Source organism: Globicephala melas, chromosome 3 (assembly GCF_963455315.2).
Source record: "Globicephala melas chromosome 3, mGloMel1.2, whole genome shotgun sequence".
Lineage (NCBI taxonomy): Eukaryota > Metazoa > Chordata > Mammalia > Artiodactyla > Delphinidae > Globicephala > Globicephala melas.
The window spans coordinates 157347215-157364110 of NC_083316.1; the positions used below are offsets into that span (position 1 = coordinate 157347215).

General features: G+C 46.2%; 1 pseudogene; it reads right to left on the reverse strand.

Moving 5' to 3' along the window:
- Positions 1-7792: 7792 nt before the first annotated feature.
- On the reverse strand, positions 7793-13109 carry LOC115865528 (inner centromere protein pseudogene; annotated as a pseudogene).
- Positions 13110-16896: the final 3787 nt, after the last annotated feature.

Sequence of the window (16896 nt, forward strand, 5' to 3'; positions counted from 1 at the left end):
GTCTGAAAAACTCTGTGTGTTTGTGTGTCCTGGTAAAGGAGTTGGGGGTGGAAAAGGGAGGAGAAAGGTGGAGGAAGCAAGGAAAAGAATGAGGCCTAAAGGAAGGGGCTGCACAGGTGAGAGGAAGGAGGTCAGTTGGAGGAAGGAAAGCAGATGACGGGAAGATAGGAGCAGGGAGTAGGAGAGCTAAGGAGGGGCCTAGGTGGGAAAGAAAGGCCAGGCTTGGAGGTGGAGAGGGCCCAAGGCTTCACTCCCCCAGTGCTAATCTTCTCTAGAGGTGGGCAGTGGGGCCCTCAAGCCCTGGTCCGAGAGAGAATGCAGGCAGTCCCTCCTTAAATGGGCACCTCGGGTGGGATGCCCTCTGCTGGCCCAGGCAGCATTTGCTAGGCATCCTCCAGCACCTTCCAGGATGCAGACCTGACAACTGGATCAACGCTGGCAGTAGCACTAAGAGTGTGAGGATGCCTTTTACACTGCCACCCAAGACACCCACACGTAAATGGCAAACTTTACCTGAAACTATCCTAAGAGTTTCTATTTTCCACTATTTTTATTTTTTTTTTAATGCTGCTTGTGACCTACCAACTTGATTTCATCAGTGGGTTTGAAAACCCTGAGCTAGGTGACTTTGTTGACAGAAACCATCCTCGAGCTTCACACCAGATGGATGAGTTGTGGAGAAGGGGGTGTCACCAGGTCACTGAGGGAGCAACTCTGGCCTCACTTCTGGGCTAAGGGAACCAGGGTCAGACATTCATCTTAACCTTTTAGATTGTTGTAGAGCTAGTTTTGTCTTCCCACGTGCTCTTAGGTGGATGTTTAAACCCTGTTTGGGGGTAGAGAGGTGATCATTAGCTGTGATTGGCAAGGCTCTCTGTCTCGACACAATTGGGCCAGGTGTGTTTTGGCTGCCAGAATCCATGTTCTTAGCACTAAATTAACAGTTGCTTACCAAGTGCATTGTTCTGAGCGCTCCACAAATTAGAATGAACTCCTTTAATCCTCAAAGAGATCATGGGTAGTTAAGTATTGCTCCGTTTTACAGGTGAGGAGCAAACTGGGCACAGAGAGGGTCCTTTGCCCAAGGCCACACACCTGGTTGGGGTGGAGCCAGGATTTGAATGGAACCCATGTTAATCACTACTTAATCAGGACCCTCCCCTTTCTCTCCTTTACAGCCTTTGCTCCAAGGCCGTCTCCTCTGCCTCCCTTGTACTCTGGTCTCCCCTCCCACAGGCTCCAGGTTGGTGGGTGGGCCTGGGCTCCCAGGCCAAACAGCAGGTGGGGGTGGGAGGGCAGCCCTCCCAGGGAGATTGTAGAGGAGGAGACCCTCTGAAGATTCAGGCAGGTTTCTCAGGTTTGTCCTTAAGTGAGGAGCACTTTCAGGGGTCTCTGTGTCCTGTTTCTCTTCCTTTTGATGCGGGTCCCCAGAGAGGCCACATTCACTATGCCAAGGCATCCTCAGGTGTGATTCATGTGTGCATGGCTGCCAGCCCTCATAGAGCATGAACCTCCTGTGGATAACAAAGCAAGCGGACATACCAAATGGAAAAACATGGTGTCATTAAATCCTTCAGAATTCTGCTAACCTTGACTTTGGAGATTAAAGATAATACCAAAGAGCTCACCCAGCTCAACACAGGCCAGGTGGGCCTGATCTCGGGAGAGGGCAGTGAGTGGTGGCTTAAAGCAGGATCTTAGTTCCCTGCCCAGGAATTGAACCTGGGTAACCTGGGTGAAAAACCAGGAATCCTAACCACTACACCACCAGGGGCTAGAGACTAAAAGCAAAGTTCCCCTGGCTCTTGCCCCATTTGAAAAATGAATTTCTCAATGAGGAAAAAAACTGTAAAACACAGGTACAGAGTTTATTATCAGAGACACAGCATAACATGTGGGAGAGCACACAGAGAAACTGTTGATTTATTTAAGACAGAAGCAAGGCAGAAATATACACCAGGAGAGAAAGGGTGTAGGTGTCCTCCCTGGTGGGGAGAAGCACAGTAAAAGGGCAGCTAAATCATTTATATAGGGCAGTTTTTCCCGGTCTCTGTTTACCTTTGGCCAATTATCTTGTTTCTTTTCTCACACCTGACCTGCCCTAGGACCCTCCCCATATGCGTGCACAACATTTTGCCAAGATGGATTCCAGCATAGAGGCCTGTGGGAGTTTTGGCATCACCTATTGTGCTGTGGCGCCCCCTCCTTTTTGACCCCCTAGGAGCCTTACTGCGCATGTGTAGTCAGGGAGGTCTCCTTGGTCTCAGGAATGGTCATCTTATCTCTTTACTCCAGCAGAGCTCAGCTCCTGCCTTTAACTTTGGCCTTGGAGTGTCTAGGGAAAAAAAGCTCCAATTTTACTCCACTTGGCAAACACCAGCTGTCCAGCCCAGGGGCCCCTCTACCTCCTACCTCAGGCCCTCACTGAAACGTCGGTGACCGACTGGCAAGGCGCTTGCAGGTTGCAAGTTCCCGTGGGCGGAGGGTTTGTCGGCGTCTCAGCTGCCCACAGGAGGCCTCACGGGGACCTGGTGTGTTTGTGGGCCCAGAAACGGCTTGAGCCATCCCACCACTCCTGCGCCTTGGCCTTGGCCCTTCAGCCTCTGCCAGGGACCCAAAGCCCTTCCTCCTCCATTTCCTGCCATTCTCTCCAACCACTGGTGTTTCCGCCTTCCCTCCACGGCACAAGTCTCTTGGCCTAGGTCCTCTTCTCTTATCTGGGTCATTCAGGTGGGATTCTATTTGTGGGCTGAGTCATCCCGGTGTGGACGGATGTGTTGGATAGAGTCTCTGGCCAGGGTCCCCCTGAGCCTTGGGTTGATCCCCTGGGGTTTGTTCAAAACCGGACCAAGGCTGGGGGGTCGTACCTGGGGGCGTGGTAGGGGGCCAGGTGTAGGGCTGACAGCGGAGTTGAGGATGGGGATTGGGACCGGTGGAGCTGGGGTGGGGGGAAGGGGAGCTTAGGGGGTGTGTGTGCTGAGTTTAGATTGTTAGATGCAACAACCTTTTAAAGTGAAAGGTGGGCTTCCCAGGTGGCGCAGTGGTTGAGAATCCGTCTGCCGATGCAGGGGACACGGGTTCCTGCCCCGGTCCGGGAGGATCCCACATGCTGCGGAGCGGCTGGGCCCGTGAGCCATGGCCGCTGAGCCTGCGCGTCCGGAGCCTGTGCTCCGCAACGGGAGAGGCCACAACAGTGAGACGCCCGTGTACCACAAAATAAATAAATAAATAAATAAAGTGAAAGGTATCATTTCCTTTTTTCTTGTTACAAAAGCGAAATATATTCATTTCAGAAAGCAGATAATAAAACATTCACACGTACATACCACACTCCTCCCCCAGTCCCATCTCTGTTTACTCCTATCAGGCCTCTTTCTCCTATATGTAGATAAATCGGTAAATCATCTATAAAAGCCATAACTTTACATAAATATTTATTTAGCTTTATGTAAGTTAAACATTTACATGTAACCATGTCAAATATTCACCTTCACCATAATTTTCATCATTTACCCTCTTCCTTAAATATCTTTAACAAACACTTGGGACTTCAGGCTACCTGAAAGGATTTCCTTAGCGATCAGGGGTTTGCCTACAGCCCAGCCGGGGCCTTGAATCTCTGTCTGTTCTCCCACACACCCTCCACCTAGGAGCAGAGGTCAGGGCCCTTGCTGGTATGGGGACAGACACCACATCTCCTGTCTTGAGGCACAGAATCTTGCTTGACTGTTTTCCAGTGCTTCTGCATTTTCTCACTTCTCTGATTAAATCTGCTCTTTGGAACTCAGGGAAGGCCTAGAAAATGAAAAGCTTTTTCACAACAGGAGTGCGGGTGGGGGTGGAGATCTGTCCCCAGAAAGGCCCCACGGGGTCCTGCTCTGTTTCACAGGGATCTGTGTCCCTTCCAGGAGATGCACTTGTATTAAAAGCAGCAGACTTTTACCTTATAGGGTATCGAGTCTGGTAGCCAAAACACAGAAACGCAACACGATGGTGGCCTAAATAAGATGTTTTATTCCTCATTCACTCAGAAGTCCAGGTGGGTGGTATTTTGAGGCTGCTACAGCAGATTCACACCCACCAAGAACTCAGTCTTCTGTTTCTTTGTCCTACCATCTTCAACACATGGTTCCCAGCACCCAGTCCAAGATGGTGCCCTGGCTCCAGTCAGATAGGAAGGAAAGAGAAGGGGAGGGCAAGCCTCTTTCCTTTTAGAATGAAACCTAGAATTTGTGCATATCTCCTTCCCTCATCTCCCAGTCACCAGGACTTGGTCTAGTCCCCCCAGTTGCAGGGGAGACAGGGAAATGGAGAGGTAGCCGTGTGTTCAGCTAAAACTTCTCTTACTGTGGTGGTACTAGCCACCTTGGCCTACATGAAACCACGCAGTGGGCAGGAGTGAGGCCCCAGGTCATGAAAGGGGAGCTGGGTTCTGCCTCATTTGCTGGACTGCACAAATTCTGAGCCTTGAGCTGTGTGGAGCTGCCTTGTAAGAAGTCCAATGACCCTGAGGCTGCATTGCTGGAGAGGCTGCAGCCCTGTGAGTCACCCACATTGCATATCCAGCCCAGGGGTGGGTGGGGTGGGGTGGGGTCCTTGGACGTCTGCTGCTCTGCTGACACCTACCTGAAACTGCATGGGACACCCCAAGTGACAACTGCCCAGCCAAACACTTCCTGAATTTATGACCCACAAATAGGGAGTAAAATAAAACAGTTGTTTTATGATGCCAAGTTTTGGGGTAGTTTGTTAAGGGACAGTGGTACCTGGTGGTCTTAGGTACTATGTTCTGTCCCTGAAATGTAAGATTTATTTAACCAGAAGGGAATGTTTAAACAAATATTTTGAGAATAAGAATTTTTTAACATTTACTCACCAATCCCTAGGGGTGAGGATATTGCTATCTAGGAGACTGGCTCTATTTTTTAGGTAGAAGTGGTCCTTGAATTAATAGATGTGAATATCTTTTATTTCCTCCCCAAGCTTTTTTTTTTTTTTCAAATTTATATTCAAGATATTCCCCAAGTTTTTATTATGAAAATTTTCAAGCCCATAGAGAAGTTGAAAGACTAGTACCAAGAAGACTCATATCCCTTCCATTGAGATGATATGACAATTAATATTTTGTAATATGGCAAATATATATAACTTTCTATACCATTTGACAGAAAGTTGCAGAATAAATCTTATTTTCACATAATTTTGGTGATCTTATAAGTAGTGTATATTTGCATTGTATAACTCTTGTAAGATGTAGAAAAAGAAAAAGAAAACAAAGTTCATCCGTAACCCTACTGCCCAGATTAACTGCCTTGAAACAAGTTTTTAATTTGCATTTGGTCTTCATTGGGCAGGGGCGCCCTCTGCTGACAGTAGTGTGAATTGTCAGGGAGTGGACTTTTCATTTACATAGTCTCTTGGGGACTTTGGTTGCATTGCTTCCTCAGATTTATGAATAGATCAAGAAACCTGAGTTTCTGAAACTGTAGCCCTGAGCCCCACGGCCACCTACCTGGGGATTTCATCAAAGTCTTGGGCGAGGCCTCACCTGAAACACCTAGTCTGACCTACCATTCCTTGTTCTATTGCTCTCTTTTATGGTCCGAAAGAGATGGACATCCAACCCCAATCCACACCCTGGCAGTTCTACATCCGGTTACACGGCACACACATGTGGTTCCAACACCTCTCTCCCCAAACTGAACTGACTGTTTTTTCCTAGATTCTTTTTTTCCCCTTCCTTTGATTCATCCTCCCTATCCCCTTTTCTCCAACCACATCTTGTCTTTATACTTCCCACCTTCTAGGGCCTCTGGTGTAAATTCACTTCACATTTGTTCTTTTTTCTATCAACTTCTGCCTTACTGAAAATTAGCAAATTCACGTATTCACATTTATACAACAAGGCCTCTACAAGATTTATAAAAAGAATATTCTCCTTCTCTCCCTTTCTATTCTTCCCTCCCTCCCTCCCCACAGGAAGTCACACTTTCCCTGGAAGTAGCATTCTGCCTGTTGCTTCAGGAGTTCCAAATAGCCATGGCAGTGAGCTCACACTGAATTACCTTGTTGTCTGCCTCCATTCCATGCTAGACAGGAACTGAAGTGATTTTAAAGTTACAGTGAATGAATAAAGTAATTAAACATTTTCAAGGTTGATTGTCATACCGCTTCTATCAGGAAAAATTCAAGGAAAATAGTCTGGCTTTGTGGTAAGAGTGTGGGGAGAGGAGTGAAGGAGGGAATGAGCATTTGAACATTCCAAACACTGGAAGCATCAATGTAGAGTGGGCTGACATGCAATGAAGAGATGGGACCGTGTCACTCTCAGCCTTTTTTGGCCAACAGTCTTGTCTTGCTGCCTCACTTTGCCTTATGTCACACAGCTCCTTCTCAAGGGGCTCCAGAGCCTCATACTATGGAATGTGAGACAGTCTCAAACCCTCTGCTTGTTTGGCACATGGCAATCCATGACATGACATCTAGAGGAGATGCATCTCTCTCAGTGCTCTCCATTTAAGCTGACCTGGACCGGCTCTCATCTTACCTCCACTAGCAGGTGGGAAGCCTTCCTAAATAACTGACCTGTGCCACTGCTCACAATGTCAGACCCAGTTTTCAGTGGGTACCAGACAACTGCCCTGCCTCAGGCCACACAGAGTTCTTTGAGCTACAAACCTGTGGAAATAGACAAGCTCCACCTAGACAGGTCTCCGACCCCCATTCTTGTTTTTCAAAACACCCTCCTTCCTGGTCTACTCCGATGTTCGGCAAAGTCACACAGACAGGGAATACTTTTTTTTTAAATTGAAGTATAGTTGATTTACAGTATTATGCTAGTTTTAGGTGTACAACATAGTTATTTGATATTTATGTAGATTATACTCCGTTTGAAGTTGTTATAAAATATTGGCTATAGTCTCCGTGAAACATATTATATTGTATCTTATTTATTTTATACCTTGTATTTTGTACCTCTTAATCCCCTACCCCACTTGCCTCTCCCTCTACCCCCTTTCCTACTGGTAACCACTAGTTTATTCTCTGTATTTGTGAGTCTGTTTCTGTTTTATTACATTCGTTTGTTTTTAGATTCCACAGATACATGAAAACATGTACTATTTGTCTTTCTCTGACTTATTTCACTCAGCATAAAACTCTCCAGATCCATCCATGTTGTTACAAATGGAAAAACGTCATTCTTTTTATGGCTGAGTATTATTCCATTTTATAGCTATCTATACCTATGTCTATAACTAGGTATATAATTATATGTATAACTAGATATATAATTATATGTGTGTATATATATATATATACCAATATATATAACTATATATATATATATATCACATCTTCTTTATTCATTCAACCATTGATGGACACTTAGTTTGCTTCCAAATCTTGGCAATTGTAAATAATGCTGCTATGAACATTGGAGTGCATGTATCTTTTTGAATTATGGCCTTTGTTTTCTTCAGATATATACCCATGATGGAATAGCTGGATTTTTAGTTTTTTGAGGAACCTCCACACTGTTTTCCGTAGTGGCTGTGTTAATTTACATAACTGTCAACAGTGTATTAGGGTTCTCTTTTCTCCACATCCTGCCAACACTTGCTATTTTTGGTCTTTTGATGATAGCTGCTCTGATAGGTATTAAGTGATATCTCATTGTGCTTTCGATTTGCTATTCCCTGATGGTTAGTACGTTGAGCATCTTTTCGTGTGCCTGTTGGCCATCTGTATGTCTTCTTTGGAAAGATGTCTATTCAGGTATTCTGCCCACTTTTTTTTCACTTTGATCTCTCAAATTCATTTTAATTAAAAAAATTTGAAGTATAGTTGATTTACAACGTCGTGTTAGTTTCAGGTGTACAGCAAAGTGATTCAGTTGTATACACACATATATCTATATACACATATATTATTTTTCAGATTCTTTTCCCTTACAGGTTATTACAAAATATTGAGTATAGTTCCTTGTGCTATACAGTAGGTCCTTGTTGGTTATCTATTTTACATATAGTAGTGTATACGTGTTAATCCCAACCTCCTAATTTATTCTTCTCTCCCTTTCCCCTTTGGTAACCATAACTTTGTTTTCTGTGTCTGTAAGTCTACTTCTGTTTTGTACATAAGTTCATTTATTTGATTCCACATATAAACAATATCACATGTTTGTCTGGCTTACTTCACTTAGTGTGATAATCTCTAGGTCCATCCATGTTGCTGCAAATGGCATTATTTCATTCTTTGTATGGCTGAGTACTATTCTGTTGTATATATATACCATATCTTCTTTTTTTTTTTAGAAGGACAATACCATTTATAACAGCTCCAAGAAAATAAATACTTAGCTATAAATCTAACAAAACTTATATAGGATCTGCATGCTGAAATTACAGAATGCTGATAAAAGAAACCAAAGATGTAAATAAGTGAAGAGATATATCATGTTCATGGATTAGTAGCCTCACTATTATAAACATGTGAATTCTCCCCAAACTTATATAGATTTAATGTAATTTCAATCAAAATCCCAGCAGTGTTTTTGTATAGATAAGCAGATTCTAAAATTTATACAGAAAGGCAAAATTGATAGAAAAGCCAAAATAATTTTGAAAAGAATAAAGATGGAGAAATCACACTACCAGATTTTTTTTTTTTTTTTTGCGGTATGCGGGCCTCTCACTGTTGCGGCCTCTCCCGCCGCAGAGCACAGGCTCCGGACGCGCAGGCTCAGTGGCCATGGCTCAGGGGCCCAGCCGCTCCGCGGCATGTGGGATCCTCCAGGACCAGGGAACGAACCTGTGTCCCCTGCATCGGCAGGCGGACCTTCAAGCACTGCACCACCAGGGAAGCCTCACTACCAGATTTTTAAGACTTATACAAGCTACAGTAATCTTGGCCATGTGGTATTGGTAAAAGGAGAGACCCATAGATCAATGAAAGGGAATACAAAGTCTGGAAATAGACCCATACAAATATGGCTGATTGACTCTTGACAAAGATACAAAAGAAATTCAGTGAAAAAGAATAGTCTTTTAAACAAATGGCTCTAGAACAACTGGACATCCATCTATATGCTCCCCATTGACATTGTGGTTTCAGGCAAAGACACACTCACCAGTTGACTCAACACAACAGTTTCTCATCAGAGAACATATGGAACAAATTTAAATTCGCACCGTATTTGAATGAACTGTAAAATGATTTTCTTTGCATGGTGGAATCTTCTAGATTTCAGCCTGTTGTGTGCATTCACTCTTTACTCATTTTAAAAAGCTCTCTTATATTCAGCCTTGATTTTGTCCTAAAGCAGGGTCAGCAAACATTTTCTGTAAAGGTTCACAGTAAATATTCTCAGCTTTGCGAACCATAAGGCCTCTGTTGTAACTACTTAACTCTGCCCTCAGCAGAGCAGCCGGAGACAACAGGCATTCATTTCTACTGGGCGGGTTCCAATGAAACTTTACAAAAATGGATTGCGACTTGATTTGGCCCATAGGCCCAAATTCACCAACCCCCATTCCAGGGGCTGGAGTAGGAGATGATGAAGCTGTGGCACGTTTACAACATGGTTGGCAGCGATGGGGCAGGGCCAGCTTCCATGGACACTAAGCATTTAATTAGCAGCTGCCTGGATTTGTTGGAGAAACATCTCAACTACTTGCACGTACTGGTCCTGAGGGAGTTTCAAGAGATGTTCCCTTCCTAACCCAGATCTCCTGCTTCAGCAGCACGTCCACGTTCTTAAGTCCTTTCACCATCCGTGCAGCAAGGGTGGGTGGAGCCTGAGGCGTGGAGGGGCTGAGGGCCTCTCTTAAGTGGCAGAGCTGTGTCAAGAGCCCAATTCTCCTGACCTCAACTCCAGGTCTTACCACTGGAATGAGGCCCCCTTTACAGGCAGGGCGCTCCCCAGAAAAACAGGAAGTATCGTCACCTGCCCCAACATGAAAGTAACTGAAGTGTTTCTCAGGGTTGTCCAGGGCTGGCATCAGAATCACCCACTCCATCGGCATCTCTGGGGGTGGGACCCAGGAGACCTTGACGCACACCCCAGGAGTATAAGCAGTTCCTATTCCTCTAGCCCATCCAGCGGCCCGAGACGGGGCCAGGGTCCAGGGCTTTCTGAAGAGAAGCCCAGTCTTCATGATACTCACAGCAGGCTTGAAGGAATAGACTTTATTACTCTAGCTCTCAAACACTAGAGGCTAAAATTCAGCTGAACTCTAACAACCTATTTACAGAGTGCTGTCAGCAGACCAGGCAAGGCTGGGCCTGGGTCTTCCCCGAACACCCAACAAGCTCAGCCTCCCAGCAGGCCCGAGCCGCCTTCCCCCTGTAGCACACAGAGGACGTTTATATACACTTGACCGAACCCTCAGCGACAGGATACCAGGCAGGATGGCACCAGAGACACAGACGTATAGACACAGATGAAGGCTGAGGCTGCCGAGCAGGCCCGAGGACCTGGCTCAGTGCTTCTTTAGGCTGTAGGCCAGGCTGCCAGGGACCCTGGTGCCCTGCAGGGGCGGCGAGTTCCACACAGCAGAGCTGGTGCGCTTATGGTAGCGGGGCTTGCTCTTCTTGAAGATGTCCTCCAAGTCCAGTGGGAGAATGGTTCCGAAGAGCTGCAGGAGGTTCCGGGGGTGGTAGTACTGCCGGATGATGGCCTGGCTAAGCTGGGTGCCTCTGGCCCAGCTGGGGATGGGCTTCCGGGGATGGGCCTCGTCATCAGGGGAGTCATCGCTGTTCAGATCCATCCCGTAGTTATCTGGGTTGATCTTGGGGGGGGGGGCGGTGCCCTGTGGAGTCATTTGATGCGAGGTACAAGCTGCAGACTGCACGTCCACGGTCACGTTCAGGCTTTTGCTGGCCACCGCGGCCTCCTTGGCTTTTCTCCTGCTCCTCCTGCAGCCGCTGCTCAGCCAGGCGCTGCTGTTCTTCCTTCTTCTTCTCCTCCAGCTCCCTCTGCAGCCGCTCCTTCTGTAGCCGCAGGGCCTTCTCCCTCTCCTGCAGCTCCCTCTGGGCCTGGAGCCTCTCCCGCTCCGCCGCCGCTCCCGCTCCCGCTCGCGCCGCCGCTCCCGCCGCCGCTCCAGCTCCCGCCGCCGCTCCCGCCCCCGCTCCCGCTCCCGCCGCCGCTCCCGCTCCTCCTCCTTCCTCTTCGGCAGCAGCTCCTGGGGGCGCCTCTCCTCCTCCTCCTCCTCCTGCTGTAGCCACCTGAGCCTCCGCGCCTCCTCCTCCTGCTGCCTCTTGAACGCCTCCACCCCCTCCATCTTCTTGGCCTTCTCCTCGGCTAGACGCTCCTCTTTGGCCTTCTCCGTCTTCTCGTCGATTTGAGCAAACTGCCGCTCGATCTGTTCCTTCTTCTCCTGCTTCATCCTTTTCACCCGTTCCCGGGCCTGCAGCGCCTTAGGGAGGCGCTCCTCACGCTTCAGCTTCACCTCCTCCAGCCGCCGCCGCTTGTCCTCCACCTTCTGCCCGCGGAGCTGCTCGGCCTCCTCCTAACGCCGCAGGTTCTCCAGCCGCTGCAGCTCCTCCTTGGGGTCCACGCGCAGGGGAGCGTTGCGCTTCAATGAAGGATTTCATGATGCTGCTGTTGGGGGTCGAGGTCGGGGTCATGAGCAGCTCGTTCCTCTGCACGGTCTACAGGAGGGGCCGGAGGGGCCGCACCACCTTGCTGGCGGGACAGGGCGGGGAAGGGGTCTTGCTGCTGGGGGGCTGCAGCTCCTCACCCCCCAGCTGCTGCTCCTCGTCCAGCTCACTCACTGCCTGCTTGTAGCTGCGCTTCCTCCTGACACTCGGAGGCGGCTCCTTGGGGGCCATCTGCTTGGTCAGTCTCGGCCTCCCGCCACCCTTCGGAGGGCGTTCCCTGGCCGCCGGCTGCAGGCTGCGAGCCGGGCATGCTAATGGCGATCTTGGTGGCACTGCGGAGCCGCAAGGCACTGCCATTGCTTTGGGGACCTCCGGCTCGGCCGTCCTCTCCGGCTCAGCTTCCTTGCTGGGCTCCTCCGCCTTGGGGCTCGCTTTCTGGGGCACCTCGACATGCAGGAGCCTCTCCAGGTAACTGTGGCAGATGAGGCGGCCGGCTCTTTGGTGGCCTTCCTGGCAATCCTTCTGCTTGATCTTCGGACGGTGCTCTCCTCTTTGGAAACCAGGGAGTAATTCTGGGCCAGCGAGACCTGGGGCCCCGGGGAGGACGGGGCGATCAGGCTGCGCCGCACCGATCCGCGGCCCACGTGGGAGCGCGTGGGCGTGGAGAAGTTATCTGTCAGGATGGGAGCCAGCACCCGCTCCCGCCACGGGGAGGCCAGAGAGCTGGGTGAGTCCTGCGGGCCTGGGGAGGTCGCGGCAATTCTGAGCTTGGAGGCGGACCTTTCTGCCCCGCCCCCTCGGCTCTTGGGGTCCTGGGGTGTAGTTATCAGGGAGCTCACGGGGACAGACTCCAGTCTCTCAGCCTCTGACTTCTGGGGTGTTGAGTCGTCCTCCGAGGTCAAGGTGATATGGGAGGCCGAAGCCGTGGCCGGAGCCGGGGTGGGGGACGGAGCCTGGGCAGACTGGAGCTGGCTGAGGTGCTGCTCAGCGCTCCGGCGCTCGCTGATGCCAGTCTCCACCACGGGTACCAGCTGGCACAGGGCCAGGCTGTCCTTGGGCTTCTTGGTCAGCACCGTGGGAGACTCAGGGGTGGGCGAAGGAGCGGCTGCCGCGGAGGTCGCTGCAGCTGCGGCCGCCGCACGGGTCACCCGCCGCAGGACGGAGCCGTTCTCCCCCACCACTGTGGCCAGCTTGTCCTTGTTACGGAGGCGCCGGGAGCTCTGACGGCTGCTCCGCGTCTTTCTGTGGGACAACGTTCTCCGGATGGGGTCTCTCTTTTCATCCTGAACATAAGAAATCCGTCTCTTTTTCCGTCGGTTCTTCTGAGAAGGTGTTTTGGGCATCAGCTCGGGCTCTTTGCTGAATTCTCTGGTGAACGTGCGCTCGGCCTCCTCCTCGATCTCCTCCAGCCACACTATGTCCTTATTGTCCACGTTGTAGACAAGCCCCATGAGCTTCTGGTCACAGAGCTCCAGCAAGTGAATGGGCCCTAGGGCTGTCGTCCTCATGATGGCTCTGTTCAACTGCACCGTGTCTCCTAAGTGCTGCTCCGATACAAGTCCGGCGCCCTTCCCAGCACAGATCTCAGCCCGCCCGAGTTCCACCGCTCCCAGCCTCCAAAGCTCACGGCTGCAAGGAAGCAACCTACCATATCTTCTTTATCCATTCATCTGTCGATGGCCATTTAGGTTGCTTCCTTGGCCGGGCTATTGTAAATAGTGCTACAATGAACGTTGGGGTGCATGTCTTTTTGAATTATGGTTTCTCCAGATATATGCCCAGGAGTGGGATTGCTGGATCATAAGGTAGCTCTATTTTTAGTTTTTTAAAGGAACCTCCATACTGTTCTCCATAGTGGCTGTACAAATTTACATTTCCACCAACATTGTAGGAGGATTCCTTTTCCTCCACACACTCTCCAGCATTTATTATTTGTAGACTTTTTTTTTTTTTTTTTTTTTTTTTTTTTGCGGTACGCGGGCCTCTCACTGCTGTGCTCTCTCCCGTTGCGGAGCACAGGCTCCGGACGCGCAGGCTCAGCGGTCATGGCTCACGGACCCAGCTGCTCCGCGGCATGTGGGATCTTCCCGGACCGGGACACGAACCTGTGTCCCCTGCATCGGCAGGCGGACTCTCAACCACTGCGCCACGAGGGAAGCCCTGCCCATTTCTTGATTGGGTTGTTTGTTTCTTTGATACAGAGTTGTATGAGCTTTTTGTGTATTTTGGATACCAACCCCTTATTGGACATATCATTTGCAAATATTATCTCCCATTCAGTAGGTTGTCTTTTTGTTTTGTCTATGGTTTCCTTCACTGTACAAAAGTTTTTAAGTTTAATTTGGTCCCATTTGTTTATTTTTGCTTTTGTTTCCCTTGCCTGAGAAGACAGATCCCCCAAAATATTGCTAAGACTTATGTCATAGAGTGTACTGCGTATGTTTTCTTCTAGGAGTTTTATGGTTTCTGGTCTTACATTTTCAGGTCTTTAATCCATTTTGAGTTTGTTTTTTTTATACAGTTTGAAAAAATGTTCTAATTTTATTCTTTTACATGTAGCTGTCCAGTTTTCCCAACACCACATATGGAAGAGACTCTCTTTTCCCCATTGTATATTTTTGCCTCCTTTGTCGTAGATTAATTGACCATAGGTGCATGGGTTAATTTCTGAGCTTTCTATTCTGTTCCATTAATCTATGTGTCTCTCTTTGTGCCAGTACTCTTTTGACTACTATAGCTTTATGGTATAGTATAAAGTCAGGCAGCATGATACCTCTAACTGTGTTCATTTTTCTCAAGATTGCTTTGGCTATTTGGGGTCTTTTGTAATTCCGTATAAATTTTAGGATTATTTGTTATAGTGGAAAATGTTATGGGTATTTTGATAGGGATTGCCCTCAATTCTTAGATTGCTTTGAGGAGTATGGACATTTTAACAATATTAATTCTTTCAATTCATGAACAAGGGATATCTTTCCATCTCTTTGTATTGTCTCCAGTTTCCTTCATCAGCATTTTATAGTTTTCAGGGTATACATCCTTCACCTCCTTGGTTAAGTTTATTCTTTGGTATTTCATTCTTTTTGCGAATGGGATTGTTTCCTTGCTTCCTTTTTCTGATAGTTTATTATTAGTGTATAGAAAAGCAATAGATTTATGTATATTAATCTTGTCTCCTGCAACTGTACTGAATTCATTTATTAGTTCTAATAATGTTTTGATGCAGACTTTAGGGTTTTCCATATAAAATATCATGTAATCTATAAATAGTGACAGTTATACATCTTTCCTTCCAATTTGTATGCCTTTTATTTCTTTCTTTCTTTTTTTTTTTTGGTCTGATTGCAACATTAAATAGAAATGGTAAGAATGGGCATCCTTGTCTTGTTCCTGATTTTAGAGGAAAAGCTTTAGCTTTTCACCATTGAATATGATATTATCTATAGGTTTGTCAAAAATGACCTTTATTATGTTGAGATATGTTCCCTCTATAGCAACTTTGTTGAGAGTTTTTATCATGAATGGATGTTGAATTTTGTCAGATACTTTTCCTACATCTATTGAGGCAATCATGTGATTCTTATCCTTTCTATTGTTAATGTGGTGTAATGCATTGATTGATTTGGGAATATTTAATAAATCCCATTTGATTATAGCATATGATTGAATTTACTTTGCTAATGTGTTGTTGAGGAATTTTGCATCTATAAACATCAGATATATTGACCTGTAATATTACTTTTTTTCATGTCTTTGTCTGGTTTTGGTATCAGGGTAATGATGACCTCACAGAATGAAGTTGGTATTTCATGGAAACAGAAATGACAAGAAAGCAGTGTTAGCAATACTCATATAAGACAAAATAGACTTTAAAACAAAGTCAATAATGAAAGACAAAGAAGGGCATTATGTAATGATAATAGGATCAATACAAGAAGAGTATTTTACACTTGTTAACATATAAACACCCAGTACAGGAGCACCTAAATATGTAAAGCAAATACTAAGAGACATAAAGGGAGAAATTGATGATAATATAATAATTGTAGGGGACTTTAACACCCCCACTGACATCAACAGACAGATCATCCAGACAGAAAAGCAATAAGGCTACAGTGGTCTTAAATGACACAATAGATCAGTTGGACTTAATTAATAGCTACAGGACTTTACATCAAAAACCAGCAGAATACACATTCTCTCCAAGTGTACATGGAAGCTTCTTCAGGATAGATCTCATGCTTAGTCACAAAAGAGGCCTCAACAAATTTAAGAGGATAGAAATTATATCAAGCATTTTTTGTGACCCAAATGGTATGAAACTAGAAATCAACTAGGGAAAGAAAAATGGGGAAAGAACAAGCATGTAGAGACTAAACAACATGCTACTAAAAAAATCGATGAGTCAATGAAGAAATCAGAAAATACCTTGAGATGAATGAAAATGAAAACACAACTTTCCAAAATCTATGAAAGTTCTAAGAGGGAAGTTCACAGTGATACAGGCCACCCTCAAGAAAGAAGAAAAATCTAAAATAAACAACCTAATCTACCACCTAAAATAACTAGAAAAAGAAGGACAAACAAAACCCAAAGTCAGCAGAAGGAAGGAAATTATAAAGATCAGAGCAGAAATAAATAAAATAGAGATAAAAAACAATAGAAAAGATATATGAAACCAAGAGTTTTTTTTTTTTAAAGGCAGACAAAAATTGATAAACCTTTAGCCAGGCTCACCAAGAGAAAAAGAGAGAGGACCCAAATAAAATAAAAAATCATACAGGAGAAATAACAACTGATACCACAGAAATACAAAAAATCGTAAGAGAATACTATGAACAGCTATATGCCAACAAATTGGACAACCTAGAAGAGATGGACAAATTTCTAGAAACATAAAGTTCTGCCAAGACCGATTCAAGAAGAAACAGACAATTTGAACAGACTGATCACTAGAAGTGAAATTGAATTTGAAATTTAAAAAACTCTTAGAAAACAAAAGTCCAGGATCAGACAGATAACAGGGGAATTCTACCAAACATATAAAGAAGAACTAATACCTAATCCTTCTCAAACTTTTCAAAAAATCAAAGATGACGGAACACTCCCAAATTAATTTTATGAGGCCACCATTACCCTGACACCAAAACCAGACAAAGACACTACAAAAAAAAGGAAAATTACAGGCCAATATCTGATGAATATAGATGCAAAAAACCCCAACAAAATATTAGCAAAACAAATACAACAATACATAAAAAGGATCATACAGCATGTTCAAGTTGGATTTATTCC